Here is a 27,745-nt window from a genome sequence, read left to right on the forward strand (position 1 = left end):
TGAGGTTATAGTAAAACTAGGCGTCATAAGCTCCATATATGGTGATTTCGGGGAGGAGACAGGGTGGAGATGCACGTACGCACAATCTTCCACTGACTGGGATTTATAAAGGGATTTGTGCGCAGCTTCTGGCATACGCATGGTTTTATAAATCTGAATATTTTTGTACGTACGCAGAATTTAGCTTTTGCACGTACGTACACTTTTAGGATGAAATCTACGCAAAGTTTTATAAATGAGGCCCCAGGGTGTTATAATAGACAGCAACTTGTCCTTTGAAAATCATATTTCATGTTACAAAATCAGCCTTCTTCCACCTCAGAAACATTGCTAAGATACAGAATATGTTATCTATTTCTGATGCAGAAAAGTTAGTTCATGCTTTCATGACGTCTCGACTAGATTACTGTAATGCATTATTAGCTGGTTGTCCTGCTTCCTCAATAAATAAGCTACAATTAGTACAAAATGCAGCTGCTAGAGTTCTTACCAGGTCAAGAAAATATGATCATATATCACCAATCTTATCATCTCTACACTGGTTACCCATTAAGTTCCGTATCGATTATAAAGTATTGCTAATGACCTATAAGGCTCTAAATGGTTTAGCTCCTGTGTACTTAACCGATCTTCTATTGCCCTACAATCCTTCACGCTCTTTAAGATCACAAAACTCTGGACTTCTGGTTGTACCTAGGATATCTAAGTTCACTAAAGGAGGGAGAGTGTTTTCACATTTGGCTCCGAAACTCTGGAATAGCCTTCCTGATAATGTTAGGGGCTCAGACTCGCTCACCCAGTTTAAATCTAGATTAAAGACGCATCTCTTTAGTCAAGCATTCACATAATGTATCTCATATCAGATCAATTGCACATGACTATCTTTGCTTAATGTTATGAACAGCAGCTACGCTGACTAGAGAGGACATCAGCTTCAGTTTGGATCCAGCCTCTTAAGAAGACCTCAGATGACCAACACCTATGAAGAGACGGCGCCAACTCCTGTGAGGACTTCAGAAGACGCAATCATCTGGATCAACGTGCACATTGCCCAATTTCTATACCCTAATTATTGTTAATGTAATTCATTTTTCCAGGAGCTCATTGCTTCTACCTTCAGTTAAACTGCTAACAGTGATTGTAAATTAATTGCCTAAATTATTACATTATTTGCTAACTGCATTCTTAAATTGTGATGTTGACATGCATTCTCTGTAAAGCTGCTTTGAAATGATATGTATCGTGAAAAGCGCTATACAAATAAATGTGAATTTAATTGAATTGAATAAACAGATAATTTTTGTTTTTGATTTGACTTACACAATTTAAAACCTGACATTTCAATGTTTCTTTAGACATAAGTCTAATTTTTTGTGATTAGTATTCACTAAGTTACACTTCATTTTCTAAGAACCATCAGATTGGACTTTGTTCAGAGGGAGACGAGAGATCACGCATCATGTTAGTTTTCTTTATTTTACAAAAAGCACATTTTGTTTTTACTCTGAATGTACACAAATAAAAGAAGATATTCCACAGATTAAAATGGTGTATAACTCTTAATTGCATGTGCAACATTGACAGAGTATTTTGAGTCTCTTTCACACTGGTAAGAAAAAAAATGAGGTGGTATCGCCGGCGTGACCACCGACCAGAGGGAGTTAATGTCTAAACCGCTGGCCACAAAAGTGAGTACACCCCTAAGTGAAAATGTCCAAATTGGGCCCAATTAGCTATTTTCTCTCCCCGGTGTCATGTGACTCATTAGTGTTACAAGCTCTCAGGTGTGAATGGGGAGCAGGTATGTTAAATTTGGTGTTATCACTCTCACTCTCTCATACTGGTCACTGGAAGTTCAACATGGCACCTCATGGCAAAGAACTCTATGAGGATCTGAAAAAAAGAATTGTTGCTCTACATAAAGATGGCATAGGCTATAAGAAGATTGCCAAGACCCTGAAACTGAGCTGCAGCACGGTGGTCAAGACCATACAGCAGTTTAACAGGACAGGTTTCACTCAGAACAGGCCTCCCCATGGTCGACCAAAGAAGTTGAGTGCACGTGCCTAGTGTCATATCCAGAAGTTGTGTTTGGGAAACAGACGTATGAGTGCTGCCAGCATTGCTGCAGAGGTTGAAGGGGTGGGGGTGGGGGGTCAACCTGTCAGTGCTCAGACCATACGCCGCACACTGCATCAAATTGTTCTAGATGGCTGTCGTCCCAGAAGGAAGCCTCTTCTAAAGACGATGCACAACAAAGCCCACAAACAGTTTGCTGAAGACAAGCAGACTAAGGACTGGATTACTGGAACCATGTCCTGTGGTCTGATGAGACAAGATAAACTATTTGGTTCAGATGGTGTCAAGCGTGTGTGGCGGCAAAAGGTGAGGAGTAAAAACAAGTGTGTCTTGCCTATAGTCAAGCATTGGTGGGAGTGTTATGGTCGGGGCTCTAGTGCTGCCAGTACTGGGGAGCTAATTCATTGAGGGAACCATGAATGAGCAGAGCATGATCTAACATCCACTAGCTCTGTGATTCATATGGAATGGAAGAGAACTCCAGTGGCAACCTGTGAAGCTCTGGTGAACTCCATGCCAAGAGGGTTAACTCCCTGAGGTCTGAAAACGCGCCGGCGCGTTTTGCAGGTTTTTTTTCACATTGCAGCAAAACATACTTAAAATCTCCGTATTTCTTGTCAAAGACATAAGAATATATCAATTGAAACTATAGAATATCTTCTTTTATGTCACTCAGAGTAAAAACACAATGTTGTGCTTTTTGTAAAATTAAGAAAACTAACATGATGCGTGATCTCTCCTCTCCCTCTGAACGAAGTCATTATAGTTCCGAAAATGAACTGTAATTATGCATACTAATGACAAAAAAAAAAAAAGAGAATTACGTCTAAAGAAATGTTGAAATGTCGGTTTTAAATCGAAAACAAACACGGTTTAGTAATCTGTATGAAAAGAGAGCAGCGAAGTCTGTGATTCAGCTCATTATCGCTAATGCGGCCACGCCCACGGAGCCAGCGCTATTCAGACGCAAATTCAGAGGCAATACATGCATTCATCGTCTCAATCGTGTATTTATTGTCTTGAAAAGTGTTTATTTGGATGTTAAAGCAATGGTTAGCGATCTCTAGAAGACATGCCATTAGTTCCTAGTTCCTTTTCTTCTTTATATTATGAATTTGTGGACTAAAGGTGTAAAGAGCGCCCTCCGGCTGCAAGTATGAATTAAAAACACAGTATCCAGCACTCGTAGTGATGACAATAAATATTATTTCTCAGTATAGAAAATTGACATAAATATATAAGAATCCATCAATATTTCTCCAAATGTGCATGCTTTTAAGCTAAAAGCCTATATGAAATGCCATAGAGGTAACATAATTGTTCAGACACTTTGCACCACAGAAATACATTATATTTTAAAGAATATAACAGAATACCATTATTGTAAATTGTAATAATATTTCACAGTATTGCTGTTTATGATGAGCTGAGACATTATTACAGAGGGTTATTTTCACAGCCTACCTGACTGATAGGCCTCATTAATATGCAAGTAATTTCAGGTCATTACTATGTGGTTCCTTTGTCTTCTCAGGTGTAAATGGCCCATTATTCATGCAGATTCACGCCCCCATGCATACTGTGTTTCTTGACAAAAAGTGTCTTACAAAAACTAAATCAATATATTGTTTTATATGAAGGAGTAGGCAGCATAATTTTTACATAATTCTGAAGCAAAAACTCTAGTCTACAACCTCCAATACCCAAAAGTCTTGTGAACATAGATTTAATATACTTTTTTGGCCTTATTTCAGTGACTTAAGTTTTTGTTTTTTCAATAACCACGCATAAACATTATTCCTTCAAAAATACAAACATGTACATACATGTTCCTCACATATTATTGTAGCCTTAGTCTTAGAGCTAAACCATGACAAACCAGGGCCCAGATCAGGACGCAGACAAACTGGCTAAACCGACCGTCTGCTAGCCGCCTCACGTCACAGAACTCAGATAATTCACAGCACATAGAAACTCTTTCACCTAGATATTATCACATAGAGACTGTGTCTGTACCTCGAACTAGTAAATACAAAAAACTTCCGAAACCTTTTAAGGGTAAAAATTTAATTGATGTTCAAAAAATGAAAATCACAGATAAATCAGATAAACAAATGATAAAGCTTGGGTTACTGAATATTAGATCTATTTCTTCAAAAGCACTTATTGTAAATGAAATTATCACAGACAATAAACTAGACTTGCTGTGTTTGACAGAAACCTGGCTAAAACCAGACGATTACATTACTTTAAATGAATCTAGTCCTCAAGGTTATGATTATCGACACAATCCTCGACAGAAAGGCAAAGGGGGAGGTGTTGCTGTAATTTATAGTAATATATTCAGAATCATTCAAAAGAATTTCAAATATAATTCCTTTGAAGTGATGGTGCTTTATGTAACATTATGTAAGTTGACATTTGTGCTGGCTACTGTATACAGGCCACCAGGGCACCATACTGACTTTATCAAAGAATTTGCTGATTTTCTATCAGAGTTAGTACTGGCTGCGGATAAAGTCCTTGTTGTTGGTGATTTTAATATCCATGTAGATAATAATAAAGACGCATTTGGATTGGCATTTGCAGACATTTTAAACTCTATTGGAGTTAGACAACACGTGTCAGGACCCACTCATTGTCGTAATCATACCTTAGATCTAATACTGTCGCATGGAATTGATATTGATGCTGTTGAAATCCTACCGCAGAGCGATGATATATCAGATCATTATTTAGTCTCGTGTATAATACAATTAGCCAAGGCTACAAAACCACCACCCAGCCATAAATATTGTAGAACCATCACGTCTACCACTAAAGATTGCTTTATAAATAATCTCCCCGAGCAATTTCATCGCCTTAGTATACCTGACAACTTAGAAGAACTCGATGCTGCAACAGAAACTATTGGCTCTCTCTTTTCCAGCACATTAGATGCAGTCGCTCCTTTACGTCTAAAGAAGATTAAGGAAACTAATCCAACGCCGTGGTATGATGAGCACACTCGGGCTCTAAAACGAGCTGTTAGAAAAGCTGAACGTAGTTGGAAGAAAACAAAACTAGAAGTTTTTCGCCTTTCATGGAAAGAAAAAATGATTGAGTACAGAACGGCTATAAGAAATGCTAGATCTACTTATTTTTCAAATCTCTTAATAGAAAACAAACATAATCCTAGGTATTTATTTGACACAGTGGCTAAATTAACTAGAAACAGAGATTCAACTGCTGACGTTTCCATAGAGCACAGCAGTAATGAATTTATGAATTTCTTTACTTGCAAGATTGATAATATTAGAGAGAAAATTAAAAACATGCAACCGTCTACAGTTTCGCTTCAGACAGTGCACTGTAGTGTCCCTGAGGTAAAACTAGAATCATTCGCCGCTATAGGAGAGGAAGAATTATCTAAACTTATCAAATCATCAAAATCAACGACATGTATGTTAGACCCAATGCCGACTAAACTACTGAAAGAAATGCTTCCAGAGGTCGTAGGTCCACTTCTTGATATAATTAATTCATCGTTAACACTAGGATACGTGCCAAAAACCTTTAAGCAGGCTATTATTAAACCTCTTATTAAAAAACCTCAACTAGATCCGAGAGATTTAGTAAATTACAGGCCAATCTCGAATCTACCTTTTCTGTCAAAGATACTAGAAAAGGCAGTTTCATCACAACTGTGTTCCTTTTTAGAAAGAAATGGAATCTGTGAGGATTTCCAGTCAGGATTTAGACCGTACCATAGTACTGAGACTGCTCTCGTTAGAGTTACAAACGATCTACTCTTATCATCCGATCGTGGCTGTATTTCTCTATTAGTGTTATTAGATCTCAGTGCTGCTTTTGACACTATCGATCACAACATTCTTTTAAAAAGACTTGAAAACTATATTGGCATTAGTGGAATTGCTTTGGCATGGTTCAAATCGTACTTATCTGACCGTTATCAGTCTGTAATAATTAATGAAGAGATGTCGTATCGATCACAGGTTCAGTATGGAGTACCACAAGGCTCAGTACTAGGACCGTTGCTTTTCACTCTGTACATGCTGCCCTTAGGAGAGATAATTAGGAAGCATGGTGTTAGTTTTCACTGCTACGCTGACGATACTCAGCTCTATATTTCCTCGCGCCCTGACGAAACCTACAAATTCACAAAACTAACAGAATGCATAGCTGACATTAAAAACTGGATGACAAGAAATTTCTTATTATTAAATTCAGAAAAAACTGATATCCTAATCTTTGGACCAAAAACTTCCTCACGAAAAAACCTTGAATACTCTCTAACACTTGACGGGTGCTCCATTAAATCTTCGTCCTCAGTTAGGAACTTGGGTGTGCTCTTCGATACCAATCTTTCATTTGAAAGTCATGTTTCTAGTATCTGTAAAACCGCCTTCTTCCATCTAAAAAATATATCTAAATTACGACATATGCTCTCAATGACAAATGCGGAACAGTTGATTCATGCATTCATGACCTCAAGACTAGATTACTGTAATGCTCTACTGGGTGGTTGTTCTGCTCGGCTTTTAAACAGACTACAGTTGGTCCAAAATGCGGCAGCTAGAGTTCTTACTAGAACCAGAAAGTATGACCATATTAGCCCAGTTCTGTCAACATTACATTGGCTCCCTATTAAACATCGTATAGATTTTAAAATCTTGCTACTTACTTATAAAGCACTAAATGGTTTAGCTCCCCAGTACCTAAGTGAGCTCTTAATGCATTATAGTCCTTCACGTTTATTGCGATCTCAGAATTCAGGCCAGTTGATAATACCCAGAATATCAAAATCAACTGAAGGCGGCAGATCCTTTTCCTATTTAGCACCTAAACTCTGGAACAATCTTCCTAGCATTGTTCGGGAAGCAGACACACTCTGTCAGTTTAAATCTAGACTAAAAACACATCTCTTTGCTCTTGCATACACATAACACATTATCAATACATTAACATTTTTCAAATCCGTTAAAGGATTGTTACGCTGCAATAATTAGGTCGGCCGGAACCGAGAACATTTCCTATAACACTAGATATACCTGTACATCAGAATAAGAATGGCATCTACGCTAATATCTGTCTCTCTGCTTATCCCGAGGTTTTCCGGGTGCTGGATCCAGGCCGTATCCAGATCAGATGGAGAACCTGTGTCTGGACCTGACTACAACGCAGCCCAGAAGACAATGGGCCTACAAATCCAGTTCTGGCTGCATAGATTTTTAAATCCCCGTATCCGCTTACAAATATATATATATAATCTATTTTTAATCTCTATAATAAAAATGTATAATTCAGATTTTGATCTCCATATCCATTTACATATATTATATATATCTTCCAAGGGGTTTTTTCCCTCCTAGGACTTTTTTCCCACGCTGGGTTTTCTCCTAGGGGGTTTTTTCCACCCCTGGGAGTCAGCCGACATTGGCTTAATGTAGCACCATCTTGTATATGTTACATATTACCACGCTTGTTTGTACAGCTTATTTTTAACCACTTCCCTTTTTTTCTGTGCGTCTAATATGTAAAGCTGCTTTGAAACAATTACCAATTGTAAAAGCGCTATATAAATAAATTTGACTTGACTTGACTTGACTAGCCTAGTTTGTGCTGAATACAGTGTAATGACACTTTTGTCATTTATATGTTTATGAACAACTGAAAAAAGCACAAATGTCAGGGCATGTCAAAACTTCTCCAAGCCCCAAATCAGCCTCAGACTCCAGAGGGTTAAGGTAGTGCTGGAAAATAATGGTGGCCACACAAAATATTGACACTTTGGGCCCAATTTGGACATTTTCACTTAGTGGTGTACTCACTTTTGTGGCCAGCAGTTTAGGCATTAATGGCTGTGTGTTGAGTTATTTTGAGGGGACAGCAAATTTACACTGTTATACAAGCTGTACACTCACTACTTTACATTGTAGCAAAGTGAAATTTCTTCAGTGTTGTCACATGAAAAGATAAAATATTTACAAAAATGTGAGGGGTGTACTCACTTCTGTGAGATACTGTATAAAGATCACCATTTTACAAGTCAGTCTGTAGCTCCAAACCTCTAAACCATGAACATCACTTTATACATAAAGGATGTTATGAGACTGATTACGTTAAAATCATAGTAATTATTGTGGACTTACACTATCTTGAAGGATGGTTCATAGCTGGCTGAAAATGTAGAACAAGGAATGTAAACATACTCCAATTATGATGTATGGTGTGGTCTCTAACAGCTCCAACAGCTTCAGTGCATACTAAGATTTTTCCCAAGGTGACACAATTGAGATGGAATCAAGTGACTTCACTTGTATTTACAGATCTTTAACAACTAGAACAGGCATGAAAACGTCTCGGGTTACAGATGTAACCCCTGTTCCCTGAGTAAGGGAACGAGACGCTACGTCGAATGACGTGATGGGAACCCTCTGCATTTTGTGTTCGTGAAGCACCTCTGTATCCAACCAATGAGGAAACGTGACGTCAGAGGCGGGTGACGTCATGGACCAGGAAACTATAAAGCATACCCAGAACAAAGAACGCTAGCTTCTGGAATATGTCTGAAGCAAGACGCTCACAGGTATGCCGGGGGTACGGCAACGTGACGTAGCGTCTCGTTCCCTTACTCAGGGAACAGGGGTTACATCTGTAACCCGAGACGTTCCCTTTCGTGGGAACTATCGACGCTACGTCGAATGACGTGATGGGAACGCTATCCCAACTACGTCGTATCACCAAGTACCTGTCTGTTATCTTGTAGACAGAACTGAGGACCCCGTAGAGGAGCCTACGTCCAGGTTGTAAAACCAATAAATGTGTGCTGGGATGACCATCCAGCAGAACCACATATGTCATTAATGGATACTCCTGACATTAAGGCCTTTGAGGCTGCCATACCCCTAGTCGAGTGAACACGGACAGCTAATGGAGATGGCTGTCCGGCCGCCTCATAAGTAAGTGAGATAGCCTCGACCACCCACTTGCTCATTCTCTGCTTAGATGCTGGACCTCCTTTCTAATGAGACCCATAAAACACACAAACAATTGATCTCTTTTGCCCCACAGGGCAGCTCTGTGGACATATGCATCTAAAGCCCTCACTGGGCAGAGCAGATTGAGTTTCTCCTGATCCGAAGTTGTAAATGGAGGAAGATGGAAGGCCTGAAGTACGATGGAACCTGGGACGTTGGTGGGGACCTTAGGCATATAGCCTGGTCTAGTGTGCAGGAACGCTTTGACCATTCCAGGTGCGAATTCCAAACACAAAGAAGCAGCTGAAAGTGCTTGAAGATCTCCTATTCTTTTAAGAGATGAAATAGCCCGTAGAAATATGGTCTTTAAGGGTGAGGAATTTCTCTGAAACTTCCTCTAGTGGTTCGAAGGGAGCCTCGGCTAACCCTTCTGATACCACAGCCAAGTCCCAGGCCGGAGTCCTTGTACGTACTGAAGGCCTCAGCCTCAGAGTACTACAGAGGAAGTGTATAAAAAAGGGGGTCTCGACTTACCGAGGAATCCCCCAGAGGAGTATGGCCGAAATGGCCGCATACACTTCCTCGTGGAGGGAGCTCTGGAGGGGAGTATGGTCTCCACAACCTCAGTTGGGAGAGCAGCATCTATGAGCCTGGCCCCCTCAGAGGCCAGGCCCACAGTCTCCGTAGTTCTGGGCGTGGATGAATTATCATGCCGCCCGCTTGAGACAGGAGGTCCCGCCTGAGAGGAAGCTCCATCAGGGAGCCATCTAGAAGTGACACTAGGTCTGAGAACCATATTTTGGTTGGCCAGTACAGGGCTATCAATATTAGACTGACCCCTTCCTGGCGTACATTCTCCAGAACTCCTGGGAGCAGAGCGAACAGGGAAATTCATACAGATGCGGCCTCGGCCATGTCTGTACCATGGCATCCAGACCCAGTGGTGCTGAATGAGATAGGGAGAACCACAGTGGACACTGGGTTGATTCCCCTGAAGCAAATAGGTCGATTTCAGCTCGACCAAAGTTTTCCAAAGTGAGCTCCACACCTCACCTCGGCCCCTGCCTCGACAGGGCGTCTGCTCCCACATTTTAATGCCCTCAGGTCTGGGAGGAAGTATTTTACTGCAAGAAATACTGCCATCATTTCCAGCCAATTTAAGTGCCAGGAACTGATGGTCCTCCCAGAGACCCTGAGCTGAGTGACCACTCATGATCGCCCCCCAGCCCATGAGGGAAGCATCTGTCGTAAGCATTACGCGACGACGAGAAGTCCCCAACATGGGTTCTGGGACAGGAACCAAGGCTTTTTCCACATGACCAGAGCACGAAGGCATTGCCGCGTGACTTTTGATCTTGCGAAAAGGATTTCCCCTTGGAGAGAAAACCCCTTGGTCCAGAGCCACCACTGTAAGAGTCTCATGTGCAGAAGGCCAAAAGTTATCATGTTGGACGCAGCTGCCATAAGACCCAACAGTCTCTGAAACTGTTTTACAGTGAGTGACTGGTCATAAGAGACCACCGTCGTGTTGACCGTATGGACCAACACGTGGTGGCCCCTCAGGTCTGGGAGGAAGTGTTTCAGTGCTAGAGACACCACCATCATCTCCAGCCAATTTATGTGCCAGGAGAGCTGATGGTCCTCCCATAGACCCTGAGCCGAGCGACCACTCATGATCGCCCCCCCCCAGCCCGTGAGGGAAGCATCTATCGTAAGCATTACGCGACGACGAGGAGTTCCCAGCACGGGTCCCTGGGACAGGAACCAAGGCCTTTTCCACATGACCAGAGCACGAAGGCATCGCCGCATGACTTTGATCATGCGAAAAGGATTTCCCCTCAGGGAAAACCCCTTGGTCCTGAGCCACCACTGTAAGGGTCTCATGTGCAGAAGGCCAATAGTAATCACGTTGGACGCAGCTGCCATCAGACCCAACAGTCTCTGAAACTGTTTTACAGTGAGTGACTTGCCTAACTTCACCCCATTCACGGCTCCGAGAATGGAATTCACACGAGCAGGAGACAGCCGCGCCTGCATCGTGGTAGAATCCCAGATTACTCCTAGATAGTTTGCAATCTGACTCGGAACCAGCACACTCTTTTTGGCATTGAGCCTCAGCCCAAGCTTTTTCATGTGCGACAGAACAACATCTCGATGTTGAACTGCCAACTGTTCTGTTTGAGCTAATATCAACCAATCGTCGATATAGTTCAGCACGCGGATGCCCTGGAGTCTCAATGGAGCCAGCGCTGCATCCACGCACTTCATGAACGTGCGGGGTGATAATGATAGGCCGAAAGGAAGAACCCTGTATTGGTAAGCTTCGTCCCCGAAAGCAAACCTGAGGAACTTCCTGTGAGAAGGATGGATGGATACATGAAAGCAACTTTCAGGTCTATCACAACAAACCAGTCCTCGGACCTGATCTGTGGGATAACCCTCCATCCTTCTTTGGAACAATGAAGTATAGGTTGTAAAACCCTGACAGCTTGCTGGGAGGAGAACCCCTTCTATAGCTCCTTTTTGCAAGAGCGTCATAACCTCCTGTTCCATTACCAGAGACTGCTCGGGGGCCACCACTGTGGGAAGGACCCCATTAAACTGGGGCGGGCGAGACCCGAATTTGTAATCCTTTTCTATTGTGAGCAGCACCCATTTTGAAATATTTGGGAGAAGTTTCCATTCTGCCTTATTTACAAAGGGAACAAGTCTCTAGAGACTGGCCTCTGGTGTTTTTTGAGCACTTGACTCGGCGCCCTGAAGCGGCGAACCGGCAAGGAACAGCCGAATCAAGTGATGACCGGCCCTCCTCGGAGGATCGGTGGAGACCGCTGCGCCCTGAAGCACACTGGGTGGCAGGGTTAGCAGAACGGCCCCCTGAGGGCACCAAAGAGGGATGGGTACCAAGTATTTTAATACCCAACCCTCTCTGGAGGGGGCTGCCCTCCAATGTCCCGTGCCACTGGCATCAGGACCTCTTCGAAGCCTTCTTGGTGATAATTACAGTCCGCAGATCTGTGTTACCCCACAAAGACTTCGGCTGTGTCGCCTGTCCCCGTTCCCAAGCTTTCTGCGGGGGACCAAGGGTGGCGACACTTTCTTTGGATGAACGGTCAGACCAGTGCCCTGAAATGGCGAACCGGCAGGAAACATCTGAACTGACCGGTCTACAATCCTCCTCTTTCTTGGAGGAAGACTGGAAACCACTGCGCCCTGAAACACACGAGGTGGCAGGGTTGGCAGAACGGTCTCCTTTATTTTCTTTTAAATTCCTCAGAATTGAATGTATTCAATATTTCATTTAATCCTCAAATTAAATGCAGCCAGTTCTTATATAAATATATATTTTTGAACAGACTGAATATATTTAGAATACAAAAAAGAATTATAGCTCGTAATAATTCGTGGTGCTTCTCGTATTTTAGGGAAAGAGAGAAAGGGAAACTCCCGTCTGCTCAGATCCCTTAATATATAAATATATATACATATATATACATAAACACACACACACGCATGCATAATTACGGACACGTGATACATGCGCAGCCTCGGCAAACGCAAGACCCGAGCCGTATATTCTTTAATGAAAACTCAATCCACACGCTGCCTCGGCAAGCGCGAGATCCGAGCTTTGCATTAGACTTTTATTCCCTCGAGAATAAAGCCAACAGGAGTGGAGCTACAAAACTCCCGCTAGTGCATACTTTTCTTCGGGACATTTTTATGAATGAACACTGTCACTGTCAGTTGTGAGCTGACGTGCATGCTCCACTCCCAGCAACGACACATAAATCGTGTGTATCCCAACTCGCTTTGTAGTGTAGCACAGGGGAAAAATCAAACTGCTGTTCATGATTGATTTGTTATAAACGTGTGATTTTGAAACACGATATGTGTGTGACTGTGATGTGGCGATCCTCAGATCGATATCACAATATCCACCTCCTCAGAGCTGTACATGTGAATATCGGTGCCTCAACCCGGGGGAAGAAACCGCAGAGCGTGCTTCCACCTGGGAGACGGCACTGAACCTGGCAGGTGAAGGCAGAGAAAGGGCAGCGCCCGTCTCTAACCCCTCTGTCAGATCCATTTGTGAACCCCATGAACGGAGCCTCCGCCCTGCCTCAGCAGAAGCGGGACCCGATCCGCGGGGAACACTGGAGCACAGTGTCCTGACTGAGAGTGAGTTTTTACAGTGCACACAGACGGCTCCCTCGAGAGCTGCCTGGGCATACTCACTCCCACTTCACTGCTGTTTCTCGCCATAATACGTGTCTTTTTTTATATATATATATATATACAAATATATGGATTGGTGTGAGATACTCTTGTCCTCAGATGAAGAGATCGTGATTATTTATATGTGATAAGACAAACAACACCAAATAAGACACACAAGATACAGAGAGCGCTTGCTGAAGACAACAGAAGCTAGCGTTCTTTGTTCTGGGTATGCTTTATAGTTTCCTGGTCCGTGACGTCACCCGCCTCTGACGTCACGTTTCCTCATTGGTTGGATACAGAGGTGCTTCACGAACACAAAATGCAGAGGGTTCCCATCACGTCATTCAACGTAGCGTCGATAGTTCCCACGAAAGGGAACCTCTCCATTTCTCATATTAAATGCATTCTCATTGCTTATCATGAAGCATTTGGACATTTTTGGGTCCAGGAAGTTCGACCAGCAATTAACATTTGAACACTCTGTTCAGTGAGCTCCAGAATCTGTTTACTAAAGCCGACCAAGGGAAGAAAAGAGCCAGTGAGAGTTGGATGAAATTAAAAACCTCTTAAAACATTTGCCAGATTGAGTACGGGTCTTCCTCGGGAAAAGATGCAATGAAGGGGTTTGTGGGATATCACATGTTGCCACCATGAGGTTTTGAGAGCCAACAGCTACACAAGCACAAAGACCACCATGATGACGTTAAAACTGATCAGGCTGAAAACGGTCAAAACTTCAGTAGTTACAATTGGTGTCAGTTGCATACATTGTTTTTCTTCAATTTGTTAGACTAACTATTGCATGTCAAAACTTTGAATCCAAACTAGATTATAATCTTTGGAAAGTTAGAACAAAAATTGTAATTGCAACTTTTTTTTTTTTTTTTTTTTTTTTTTTTTTTTTGGAACATTTCATTTAATCAACATACATTCAAGGTAATATTGACTTTGGGACAGTTTTACAATGAAACCAGAATTTAGCAACTCAATGACTATAATCAGTCAATGGTAACCTAGTTACACCACTAAGTACAGTTACACACAAACACTAAAAGAAAGAAAGAAAGAAAGAAATAATTGATTTTTAAAAAACTACATTTATGTGATACTAAATCTGCAACAAATCAGGAATTAAGGCATGACAAGAATCAAAATGCTTTTCTGATTTTCGTGCATAACTGTGTTCCTACATTTGCAGCTTACACAAATACTAAGGCATTTAACTTGCAAAAGATTAAGTGTATGAATTATATTTGCATTTCCAAAAGGAAATACCATTGTTGAAAGTTTTAGGCTTTGGTAGCTTGTAAAAATACAAACACATGCAAGGAAGGCCAGACCAATCATAATTCACTATGCAAATACTGTATAGTAGTCAAAAGGATATTTTTTATTAAATGATAAAATTAAAAACATTACAGCATTCCTAAGGCTAAAAATTATACAAAACTCAGTCTAAATGGAGTCGATACACAACAGTGGTTTAGGCTGAATTAATTGCAGAAGTTCAGTATTTAGGGGTTTACATCAAACCCTAACCAGAGCATCTGAGAAATAACAAAGGATTGCAAGTGCTGTAAATATGTAGCAAAAGAAAGAATGTATATCTCAGATATGTAAGTAATATCTCTATTCTACTGTCTCATCTAAAAGCCCATCTCCTCCCCTTGTGTTTCTGTCACTGCCTGGGGCAACAAGTAAAAGTGATGGGAATATTCTTACACAGACAGTTCTTTCAGACAGGTAAAGAACAGCCATTTCCCCTGCTGTCAATAGGTCAATTGCTACCAATTGCAATAGCATGAAAGTTAACGCTGCCCTGAGGCAATGGGCTGGGCATCTTTACATCAGACAAGACCTTCAAGAAATCAGCAATGTATTCTGTTAATCACAAGTACCTATAAAGTTTAATTGAGGTGGAAAAAAATCCCATAGACTTACATTGGCGGAGGCATATATAAACAAAATATAATAGTGACATTTTTGAGGGAGGAGGGTGGGCTGTTTTAACAGTAAAGGCCGATACTTCATTTTCCGCAATTCGCTCCGTCTTGCGCACAGTCGTATCTGCACAGCTTTCAAAGTATCAAGCCATTCTAGGTGTATATGAATTTCTTCTTTCAGATGTAAAAATGATCCTGCCTACTCGTTCATATAAAACAATATATTGATTTAGTTTTTGTAAGACACTTTTTGTCAAGAAACACAGTATGTGTGGAGGCGTAAATCATCATGAATAATGAGGTAATTCACACCTGATAAGACAAAATAATCGCATAAAGACCTCTAATGACCTGCATAATAATGAGGCCTTTCAGTCAGGTAGGCTGTGAAAAAAACCCTCTCTGATCATGTCTGAAGCTCATCATGGGGTATATCAAACATACAGAAAAAACAGCAATACTGTGAAATATTATTACAATTTAAAATAATGGTATTTTATTATATACTTTAAAATATAATGTATTTCTGTGATGCAAAGTGTCTGAACAATTATGTTACCTCTGTGGAATTTCATATAGCCTTTTAGCTTAAATGCATGAACATTTGGAGAAATATTGATGGATTCTCATATGTTTATGTCAGTTTTCTATACAGAGGAGTAATATTTATTTAATATTTATTGTCATCACTATGAATGCTGGATACTGTGTTTTCAATTCATACTTGCAGCCGGAGGGCGCTCTGTGCACATTTAGTCCACAAATTAATCTAAAGAAGAACAGGACATTCCAGGAACTAACAGCATGTCTTCCAGAGGTCTCTAACCATGGCTTTAACATACAGATAAACACTTTTCAAGACAATAAATACACGATTGTGACGATGTATACATGTATTGCCTCAGAATTTGCATCTGAATAGCGCTCACTCCATGGGCGTGGCCGCATTAGCGGATAATAAGCTGAATCACGGGCGTCTGACATGTGTCTCTTTTCATACAGATTACATAAACAGAGAATATTTGTTTTCGATTTGATTTACATGATTTTTTTTGTGATTAGTATTCACTAAGTTACAGTTCATTTTCTGAGAACTATCAGATTGGACTTCGTTCAGAGGGAGACGAGAGATCACGCATCATGATAGTTTTCTTTATTTTGCAAAAAGCACAACATTTTGTTTTTACTCAGTGTACACAAATAAAAGAAGATATTCCACAGATTAAAATGGTGTATAACTCTTAATTGTATGTGCAACATTGACGGAGTATTCTGAGTCTCTTTCACACTGGTAAGGAAAAAACCGAGGTGGTATTGCCGGCGTAACCGCCGACCCGAGGGAGTTAACTGACACAACATCAGTTACGTTTTCTTCCTAAGTTGAATATGGAAGGTGGTCTGGCAGAAACTACATATTTTACTTTATAAATTTAAAAAAAAAATCTTACACAAATGCATTGCTTCGCTTCAGAAGGACTTTATTTTTCCTACCCTGATTTTAGCCCTCTGATTTGAATGCTCTGTTTGAAGGGGTGTGTCTGCTGTGAGACTTCAGTGTAAAACACCTACTGCTGTGATTTGCTAACATCTTTGCATATGAAAATAGCTAAGTATTACACGTGGAACTTTCGAAAACTTTTAGCACATTTTTACTATTACAGTTCTCATGGTTTACTAATCGTGAAAAGTGTTGATTATAGCATTATATTGAGATCATGGCATGAATGGTTGCAGTGATGAGCATATAGCCGATCACAGACATGTTGAGTCATCTCATCATTGTAACTCGATTTCTGCACACTAACGAATGCTTTAATCATAACTAACAGTGCAAACACAATAATGTAAATAAGAGATTTGTTGATTCTAATGGGAGTTTTGGCGAGAGTCCAGAACTCAGTCACTGATAACCTTGCGCTGTTTGATTGACAGCTACAGTGTGCGCTGTTTTATTGACAGCTCCAGCTATTGTAAAGGGAGTGTTCTTTGATGCTTTCTATATATAACTTAATCAAAGTTTATATAACAGATTATTTTCACTACTAAGAGAAACAATGTGAAGTTGACCGTTTAGTCACTGGTTTCATTTACTGACAATAAACGATTTTGAGACAAAGAACATCTGACTGTTGATGAATCATTACATATCAGAAATCACTGGTCACTGGTGATTTTGATTAGACATGTACACATAATCCGTACATATCAAACGATCTGTAACAAAGCAATAGTAACACAGTAAAAACTTTTTTACTTGCTTAAGTATGGTGTGCCGTTCCTGTTGGATCCAATATAGAGGCACAGCTTCGTTTTTTTAACTTCAGGCTCTGCAAATCTCTACTGTGTTTTTCCACAACCTGGCACTGCACAACATTTTGCACCCTTCAAAGCCAAGTTTATTGCTTAGTTTCTCAATCCAGTGTTAGCATCACATCTGTTATTTACCTACTACTTGTCATGCGCAAATCAGTGGGCGGGGCTACAGTGGTGACGATATAGAAGTAAGCGTTGATTTTCTTCTGCAGAGGCGGTCTTTCGCCTATCTATGATGTAATAAATAGGCACATTCCACAACCAGTCGTAAACTGGGCTTGGTTTAAATAAAAGCTGTTTTTCGACTAACAAGGAAGCTTTCAGTTCTGAAATTTACAGTATATTCTTGTAGTATGATGACTTGTTATAGCCTGTGTCAAAAGCTCAAGTAATATTTGATTTCTCAATTCATGACCCCTTTAAGTAATTTCCAATCCAGCATCAAGAACACCCTAGCAACCGCCCATAACACATTAGCAACCATATGACAACATCTTAGAGTAACACACATCTTAGCAACCATATGACAACATCTTAGAGTAACACATCAACATCAACATCAAAATTTTCATAAAATGCATTTCGATTTTTCAGAAAATACATGATAAACTGATCAAATGTATGTCACTTTGGATAAATATTACTTCCAAATGTAAAGATATTGTTTTAAATGTTCACTCTACAAACTGTGAACATCTATGAACATATATTTTAAATGTTTACTGTCCATGAAAATGTACTGTGTAAATATGAAGGAACTGATTTTTTTTTTTTACAGGCGTTTTATCCATACTTTGAATTACGCTTTGTACTGTGTTGCGTTTTACGGATAAAAGAAATGTGAGTAAACTTAATGGAAAATGTACTAGTAAATTTCAGCCAGGACATCTGTTTTTTTACAATTTCTTTCTTATGTTGTAAGTTTAAATTTATGGAAAAGTCTCCAATTGAAAAAGTTTAAAGTTGCCTTTAAATCACACAAATGTCAAACAAATGTCAATTACACGCATACACACACACACACACACACACACACATACACACACACACACATATATATATATATATATATATATATATATATATATATATATATATATATATATATATATATATATATATATATATATATATATATATATATATATATATATATATATCACACATCTTAGTGGAACTTTCAAATAAATAGTAATGTAATACATTAGACAGGCCTTAATATAATCAGTATAATTACATGCAATCAATTGAAAAACAGATACAGTACAAAACAGCTTCATCATGTTTTGGGCTTTCAGATGAGGGGGAAAAAAACATGTTGTGAATGGCACAGAATCCCACAAAGTCGAGCAGTGACTGAGTGAGTGGTTTATCTAATGAAGGGCTGGAGTGGTAAGAAAAGAAAGGTTTGGCTGGCTCTGCCGTTCTGCAATGGCCCCAAAGGAGACACACTTTTCTGGGAATCTCAGGACCAGAAGCCAGTAGGGTGTTGGGTGCTGAGCGGATAATGTTGCCATGTCGACCAGTCAGCAGATTCTTTAAAGTCTTTAGTTCCCTTTGCTGTTCTGGCAGTAGGAACACGACATGAGCTCTTTTTATTCCTTCTTAGAACAAAGATATTTATTAAAGTGTGCAATGCTAGTTTTCATACATTACCATAGATTATTTTTAAGAATAAATGTAAAGAATCTAAGAATAAAAAAATAATTGTGAGGTTTATGCTTAAAAAAAGTCAATGAATTGCGAACAACAAACTTATTTCAAGATATATTTTCCTAAGACAATATATTTTCCTAAAACACAAGCAAATGTATCTTGTTTTTTTTTTTTTTTTTTGCCATGCAACGATATGCCGATATATAATTGTCAAAGTAGAAAGAGGCTTTGAAAGGAAATGAATAATGCTGGTCAAAGAACCAGACCTCAATGGGACTTACTCCAGAAACATTTAAAGCTGTCAATTCTGAGGAGCATAAACCTCCATCTCACCTTATATAATGGCCACAGGTTCAATGGAAACAAAGCGTGGTATGTCCTTCCAAATTAACCCAGATCATGTTCATTTTAAACAGCACCTGTCTTCTCGGTGTAAACGAATTGAGGACTGAAATGTTGCAGTAAATTCTAGACATTAGAGTGCTGAAAAGCTATGAAAAGTCCACGTTCAGCAGGTGCTGTTTCGCAAGCTAACGAGACCAGAACCGAAACATTTTTAAAGGACGACTTTTATGAGAGCTCAATAGAAGAAACTTGGGACTAGATGACAATTATGCAGATGTATTGGACGTGAAAAGGGACCATGAAAAAATACAGAGGGAGCAGAGAATTCCCAGGGCTGCAACCTCGGCCGGGAAGTCAAAGGAAAAGCCAGCTTCTTATTGCGTGCTGGCAAAAAACTGTGTTAAAGGCCACAACTTCAATTACATGTGGCTGCTGTGGGGGCTTTATATTTCACAGGGGCAAGATAAAAATGATCTCCACAGGGTGCCGCGTTGGCCGTGCGGACTCAGCGATGGGGACAATGATGGGGATTAATGATTAAGCCGGGAACAGATGTAAGGATGAGCACAATAGGTTTGGGTTGCATGTGGCAAAAGAAACACAACCCTATGCTAGACCAGGGGTTCCCAAACTTTTTTGTCAGCCAAATACATTAGACGTTTTCTAGAAGTACCCCCTGAGATTTTAAGTTAATATTTTAATAATTTAACAACACATTTGATTGTTCACAGTTCTCTGATGTTGGTTAATGGTCGCATGACATGCAGGTAAACAGATAAAATATCCTTTTTTTTAGTGTTTTATTTTAATTGTTTTTACATTAAAACTATGTATATACACTTCCAGCCAAAAGTATGGAATAATTAAGATTTGTATAATGTTTTTGAAATAAGTCACTTCTGCTCATCAAGGCTGCATTTATTTGATCAAAAATAAAGTAAAAACACTAATATTGCAAAATATTATTACAATTTAAAATAAATTTCCTATGATGGCAAAGCTGAATTTTCAGCATCATTACTCCAGTTTTCAGTGATGCACTACCATGGGATAAGTACGTTTTAATGCAAGGATGCATTAAATTGATCAAACGTGATAGCAAACACATTTATAACGTTTCCACAAAAAAATATTATGCAGAACAACTCTTTATTAACATTTTTACTGAGCTCTGAAAACACGGTATTATCAGCTGCATGTGTGTAAATAAACATAGTGCCGCTCTTCACTCTGAAACACTAAGGCCCAGTTTCACAGACAGGGCTCAGCCTAAACCAGGATTAGGCCTTAGTTCAATTAGGGTATTTAAGTAGCTTTTATAAACGTTCACTAGCAAAAAAACATTACTGGTGTGCATCTTGAGACAAAACAATGGCACTGACATATTTTAAGATATGTCAGTGCAAGTTGCTCTCAGTTGAAATAGCTCAAACATGCATTTTAGTCTAGGACTATCTTAAGCCTTGTCTGTGAAACCGGGGAAAGGTGCAACAGACTATATACTTCTTTTTAAACTGCAGCTTTCAATTTGATAAATGCTATTTAATCAGATATTTCACTATTTCAGTTTTATTTTGATTACTTGTATAGCCCCATTTCTTTATTGAATGTTACATTTGATTAAATTAATTATTAGCTTTTCATCAACTCACAAAGCCCCATTTGGGAAACCCTGTGCAAGGCAAACAGGCCCAGCCAGTCACACATCTGAGTGTGTGCTATTCGGCTAATTCCATTTTACCGCTCAGAAAAACGGCTCACAGAGGCCCGGAATGCAGGGCATGAGTATATAAGATATCCGTCCTTTCCCTCCCCTCAGACAACAAAGAATAAAAACAGAGCTATAAGTGGTCGTTCATCACACACCATTCTACACAGCATCTGCAATTTGCATCTTTCCACAAGAAAACTGGTGGCTTTTGTAGAATGAAATGTTAGATGTTCAAAACTTATGAACATGTCATGCTGACAATCCATTGGCTTGAGGTTGCGGCACAGCTCAAGGTGTGGAGTGCTGAAAAGAAGAGGAAAAAGGTTGTGGCACAGCGCAAGGACAACTTGATATCAAAACAGTATTGCAAAGGGAAACTATTAACAGTGTATGCTGGAGGTACGGGTGGCTGAAATCTCTATGGCTAATATTTAATGGTGACGGCCTTCAGTTTCCTGATAAGGCTGAGACGAGCCTGTCCGATCACACTTATGTGTCTTATCTGTGCTCAGGGCACTAACCCCACTTCAGATAGGAGGCCACCACCTGCAATTGCTCATTTTTGTAATAAACTTTGTATATTTGTTAAATAGGAGCCCCATTGCACTACAACAACAGATGCAGGTCTAAGCCTATGGTATTATTGTGGTATTATCCATGGGACAAAGCATAGTTTAAAATATAATAAAATCAAACTTTGAATGAGTACACATCAAAAAATACATTTTATTATTGATATTTGTGGTGCATCATTATTATTATTGCTCACATTTAGGGTTATGGGTTTGTTCTAAACTTCAATGCTTAAGGAGAGGCTTGAGGAGAGGCTTGTTATTGTTGAATAAGCAATCAAACTTTTGATTTTCTGCATGATAAAATATGGTTCCAAACTTCAAATAAATGCTCTTTTTTTTTTTTTACTTTCTGTTCATTAAAGAATCAATGTGCTGTAAAAAAAATAAATAAAAATTAAAATAATAATAAAATCCTGTAAAAAACAAACAAAAAAAATCATGATTTTCACAAAAACATGAAGCAGCACAACTGTTTTCAACATTGATCATAAGTAAGGGTTAATCAACGGCTAGCTGTGCATTAAATGATTTTAATGCATGATGTGGAGGCAAACCTGACATAAAGCGGAGTGCATTCAAACAGTTTAATGCACTGCTAGCCGTGGATCTAGCATTCTGCCTACTTTGAATCAGACACAGAGATAAAGTAGTGCATAAGATTACATTTATTTGAATGAATTATAGCATTTATTTGAATTCATTATAAATAGGGAGAGTAAAGAGAGAGAGAGATGTATGTGTGAATTACCTGCATCTGTTCAGCATTTCTATTAACAACGAAGATGTGAGTTTAATTACTTCAAAACCAGTAATGTCACCCCCTCGTTCCTGAGAGATATAAAAGTAGTGGTTCAGTAGTGAAGCTATTTTATTACTAAAAGTCACAGGGCAGCTTTGATAAGTTTCTGTGTTTCTGAATGTTTGTGTGTGCGCAGCGCGATCTCCCAGTGATGTATGCATGCGGTGCTTCATTGAAAACAGTGCATTAATAAAGAATGGTAATTAAACTGACTTGAAACTACCTGTGCACTATGTATCTGTGCACTATGTACCTGTACCTAACGGTTTTATTGCACACCTTCCAGCCAAATAGATTTGAGTATTAAGACAGACCATGGTATAATAAGAAATGTTTCTTGAGCAGCAAATCAGCATATATTGATTTCTGAAGGATCATGTGACACTGAAGACTGGAGTAATGATGCTGAAAATTAAGCTTTGCCATCACAGGAATAAATTATAAAGTAGTTATTTTAAATTGTAATTATATTTCACAATATTACTGTTTTTACTGTTTTTTTTTCTAAAATAAATTCAGCATTGGTGAGCATAAGAGACTTCTTTTAAAAACATGATAAAACCTTACTGTCCCAAAACTTTTGGATGGTAGTGTAAACTTAAAATAAATAAAATACATTTGTGTCTACCATTAATTTGAAAATTGTCATAAGGACATATTTTTTTCAGTACTTTATAATCACATTTGCATAAAAATGTTTATGTGTATCAATATATGATTATAATTATGATCATAAAATTTGCTTGTATAGTGCACCCTCTTACTAGCACCACTCAATTCCTTGGCAACCAGCACAACACCCTGGCAACCACCTAGAACATCTTAGCATTGTGAGTTTTGTTTTAGATTTTTTTTTATTTTTATTAAGAGCTCTATCATATTATATTATTTATATATATATATATATATATATATATATATATATATATATATATATATTTTTTGGTGGCCCTCAAAAGTACCATCATAAATGATGAACATTTTAAAAATAAAAATCACTAAAGACCCAAATCCCTCCAAAATCAAACTCTGACTATAAGTATCTCCCCTTTCCATTCCATCTGCTGGAGTCTGTTCGTTTCTCCTGCCTCACACATTCCACACTGTGTCTCAGCCATGACTAACCTCATTTGTTCTGTGCCACTCTCCATCAGAAAGCGTTTCAACTACATGCTCTACGGGCACCTGACCAGGGCAAAAAAACACATAAGACACCTTGAGTCAAGTTGACCCATGAAAAAGAATGGCATTCAGTACTGAGATCTAACTGGGCATATCATGAGCACAGCCCTCCATTTGTGTGGAGAGGTAGTGAGATGCACGAGAGGAAGGGGGTTGTAGGACATTCCTCTCAAAGCCCTTACGCTCAAACAATGGCAGCTGGGAGTGAAGTAGCGCTGGGTCGATGCTTGGGCCATGTGCTACATGTGTTCTTAATGTGCACTATAAAATCTGTTCATAAAGGAGCTTTGAATCATTTTTAGTTTTAAAAAAAGGAAAGTGACTGGAAAAAAGCATCATTTCTGGTCCAAAGCTTATGGAATGCTATTTGCATAATGGGGTCCACATGAAGTACCTGTATAAAATTACAAACGCAGCACTTCTGTAGTTTCCCGTTCTAATCTCCCCCTTCCCCCGTCAGCTTGTCCTTGTAAAGCGCTTTAGCCTTGTATTCATTGTGGCGCCAAAGGAGAAGAATACACTGACCCGAAAGGCACGGCCATGTCCGACAAAGTGTCCATTGACAGAAGGGGAACCTCACGTGGCCAGCAATCCTGGAATATTGTCTCAAATGAATCCGTCATCATAGCACTTGTACCTGTCAGTGTACATCAAATTTTGCCCTTGCGGGACGCTGATCTGTCATCTGCCTCGCGGTTATTTTCTTTTCCACTGCTGTCACGTGAGTGTCTTTCACTGGCGGTTCCGCCCCATGAACAACCTTCGTCTCCATTTCCGCTCCCGCTCAAAATAAAATGATCAGGCCCATGGGAGCTGGCCGTAAATCAGCTATCCTGCCAAATATTTTTAGAAACAGGGCCTCTACACGAAACACAGCTCTAGTGTCTGAAGCACACATTCTGCCTGTTAAAAAAGCATTACAAGTTTTTAAAGGGATATTTCACCCAAAATGAAAATGCTATCAACATTTACTCACCCTCATTTCTTCTGTGGAACACAAAAGGAGAAATTTTGAATAATGTGCTGGTTGCTCTTTTCATCCAATTACAATGAAGACTGACGTTTTCAAGCTTCAAAAAGGATGTAAAACACCATCATAGTGTCAACTGTATGAAGTTTTATGTAGTCTAACAATAATTTTGTGTGACAGACTGTTATTCCATTACTGCGACTGGATCACAGTGGGCACTATTTTAACAATTTAAGCACGTGGCCTAAAGCGCACTGCGCAAGTGCACTTAGGGCATGTCCGAATCCACTTTTGCTAGTTTAAGGACGGGAAAAATGGTTGGCGTGCCCCGCGCATGGTCTAAAAGGGTTGTCCCTTTTAGACAAACTTTTACACTCTGGAGTCGGCAATTTTGGAGGTACAAATAAGAGTTATTATTATTAAAAACTGTGGAATGTCTTCTTTTATTTGTGTACACTCACAGTAAAAACAAAATGTTTTGCTTTTTGCAAAATAAACAAAACTAACATGATGCGCGACCTGCCATCTCTATCTGAATGAAGTCCATTCGGATAGTCCTCAGAAAACGAACTGTAACTTAGAGAATACTTATCACACAAACATGAGACATATGTCCACCGAAAAGCTGAAATGTCAGGTTTTAAATAATACTAGTCAAATAAAAAAAATATATATTCTCTGTTTATGTAATCTTTTTGCAAAAGAGAGAGATGTCAGTCGTTAAACACATTAAGCTTAGTCAGATTCATGTACATCGTTTTGAGACGCAGTGAGGAATAATTTTGGAAGTATTTGCCTCAGAGGAAGAGCACCTTCAATTTAATTTTGATCGCGGATCAACTCGATCAAGCCGATGACTGTGAATGGTAAGTTTTTTTATTCTTCAGTTCTTTATTCTAATAGCGATTTAGTGTCAGTGAATATTATAATACAGACATTTAGGCTCTATAATATAACAAATATAATACATAAAATGTCATAGAGGTAATATGAATGTTTAGATGATTTCTTTGGCCTGTTTTGAACAGATTATGAAGAGTTTACTGTGAAATAGTCTAGTGCCATATCAATGAAGCTTTTGTTCACAATGAATAATGAAAATTCAGCTTTGCATCAAAGAAATACATTGTATTTTAAAGTTTATTAAAACAGAAAACCATTATTTTAAATTGTAATAATATTTCACAGTATTGCTGTTTTATAATGCAGGCTTGATGAGCGTGAGACTTCTTTCAAAAAGCTCATTTCTTTTTCTTTTATCTCACAGATTTGAGAATTATTGGCCCAGATATTGGCCCATATTGGACTGCATGCATATGATACTGAGATCACTGACTGGAAGCAGGAAAGTATTTATTTATTTTTTTTTTTTTTTTCATTTTCTGATCATTTTTTCTTTTTCTCCAGTGAACAGGATTTATTTCCAGGTATAACTGTATAACTGTATGTGTCTTTTACTCTCATTTATAACTATATTTTAAATAAACTACAAACAAAAAATGATAGATTTCTTTTGTCATTGCATTCTTTCTTAGTTCACTCATTAGGGGCAGGGTCTTAATGTCCTCAGGTGTGAATCACAGCATTATTCATGAAGATTCACGCCTCCTTGCATATGGCCATCCTAAACAAAAAGTGTTTTAGAAATTTAAAATCAATACATTGTTTTATGTGTCAGAGTAGGCAGAATGATTTTAACATCACTTTGAAACAAAAACTCTAGACTAAAATATATACAGTTCCCAAAGGTCTTGTGAAACATGTTAAGTATGCGTTTATGCGTTATGAGGCCTTATTTCAGTGACTTATTTAGTGTATTTACAGAAAACACACTTTTGTTACTCTTACTTAAGGTATATTTTATGTGTACTCTAAGAACGTAGCAAAATGATTCAGCTTTTAGTGGGTTTAAATGTACTTTATAACCATGTGTAGGCCTACTGCAATATATTTTAAATATATAAATATTTATAATTTTAATATTTTCAAAGGGAAAATATTTTGAAAAACATTTTTAACATTTACAATGTACCAACTTAATAATGTATAAATATTTGTCTATTATTAAGCATTGCCATAACCATACTTAAAATTAATATGTTGTTGCTGTTTTACTTGTTTGTAAAAGGTTATCCTACTTAAAAGGCTGTTGTCCATTACATGATATGTTAATTATAATAGGCTACTACTGAAATTGCCACAAGGATTTCAACATCATACTATTTGAAATGCGTAATAAATCCATTTTCCAAAGATGCTTAAAAAATCCCCATATATTTATTTGTGTTTAAATTTAAACAACACGTGTAACACACATGAAATCTGATTAATTCCAAGGCTGTTGAACGGCTGTGATTGGTTCTTATGATAATGAGCTTGCAGGTTCGCACCTCAGAGAGTCCGTTTGCCAGATATGCTGTGCATGCGTATCTGCCTTGAATGTTGATAGAAGTCTACATTTAAACTGTTAAATTTTATAGATTAGAACGATTATGTCACTTTAGAGCACTTGGAAGAGATTTTTTTTGCTTTGTTTTTTTTACAATTAACTTTTTGAAACGTGAACAGTTTTGGTGAATCGTCTTCCGTCGGAATAAATTACAGTTATTACAATTTAAAATAAAGGTTTTCTGTTTTAACATACTTTAAAACATTATGTATTTCTGTGATGCAAAGCTTCTAAACATTCATATTACCTCTATGGCATTTTATATATTATATTTGTTATAGAGTCTAAATGTTAAAGGGGCAATATATAATATTTTCTGTCCGCTAGAGGCTTATTCAAAACAAAGGCGTAGCTTGATGACGCCAAGTTTGAGCGTGGAATCTTGGGACATGTGGTCTTCACATCACAGCCGGTGGTAATAATCGGGATAAGACTGTGATTATTAACGTTACATACGCCTCAGAAGAAGCGGAACTTTTATTATGCCACAGTCACTGACGTCATTTCCGCTTTTCCGGT

The 27,745-nt window shown here is 38.8% G+C and overlaps 1 protein-coding gene across 4 annotated transcripts in view; it reads right to left on the reverse strand.

Annotated features, from left to right (window-relative positions):
• Window positions 1-27,745, reverse strand: part of fgfrl1a (fibroblast growth factor receptor like 1a) — a 147,184-nt gene that overhangs the window by 87,110 nt on the left and 32,329 nt on the right. Inside the window, exons 1-2 of one of the 4 annotated variants that reach the window (XM_048177058.1) lie at window positions 24,333-27,741; window positions 23,751-23,810 (exon numbers count right to left, since the gene is read on the reverse strand). The exons of 1 other annotated variant lie outside the window; for it this stretch is intronic. The gene's annotated coding sequence lies outside the window, so the exon portion shown is untranslated. Of the gene's footprint in view, window positions 1-23,750; window positions 23,811-24,201; window positions 24,245-24,332; window positions 27,742-27,745 lie in introns of those variants that run through there. 2 more of the 4 variants (XM_048177060.1, XM_048177059.1) reach the window with 2 other exon arrangements.

This window comes from Megalobrama amblycephala, linkage group LG23, assembly GCF_018812025.1.
Source record: "Megalobrama amblycephala isolate DHTTF-2021 linkage group LG23, ASM1881202v1, whole genome shotgun sequence".
NCBI lineage: Eukaryota > Metazoa > Chordata > Actinopteri > Cypriniformes > Xenocyprididae > Megalobrama > Megalobrama amblycephala.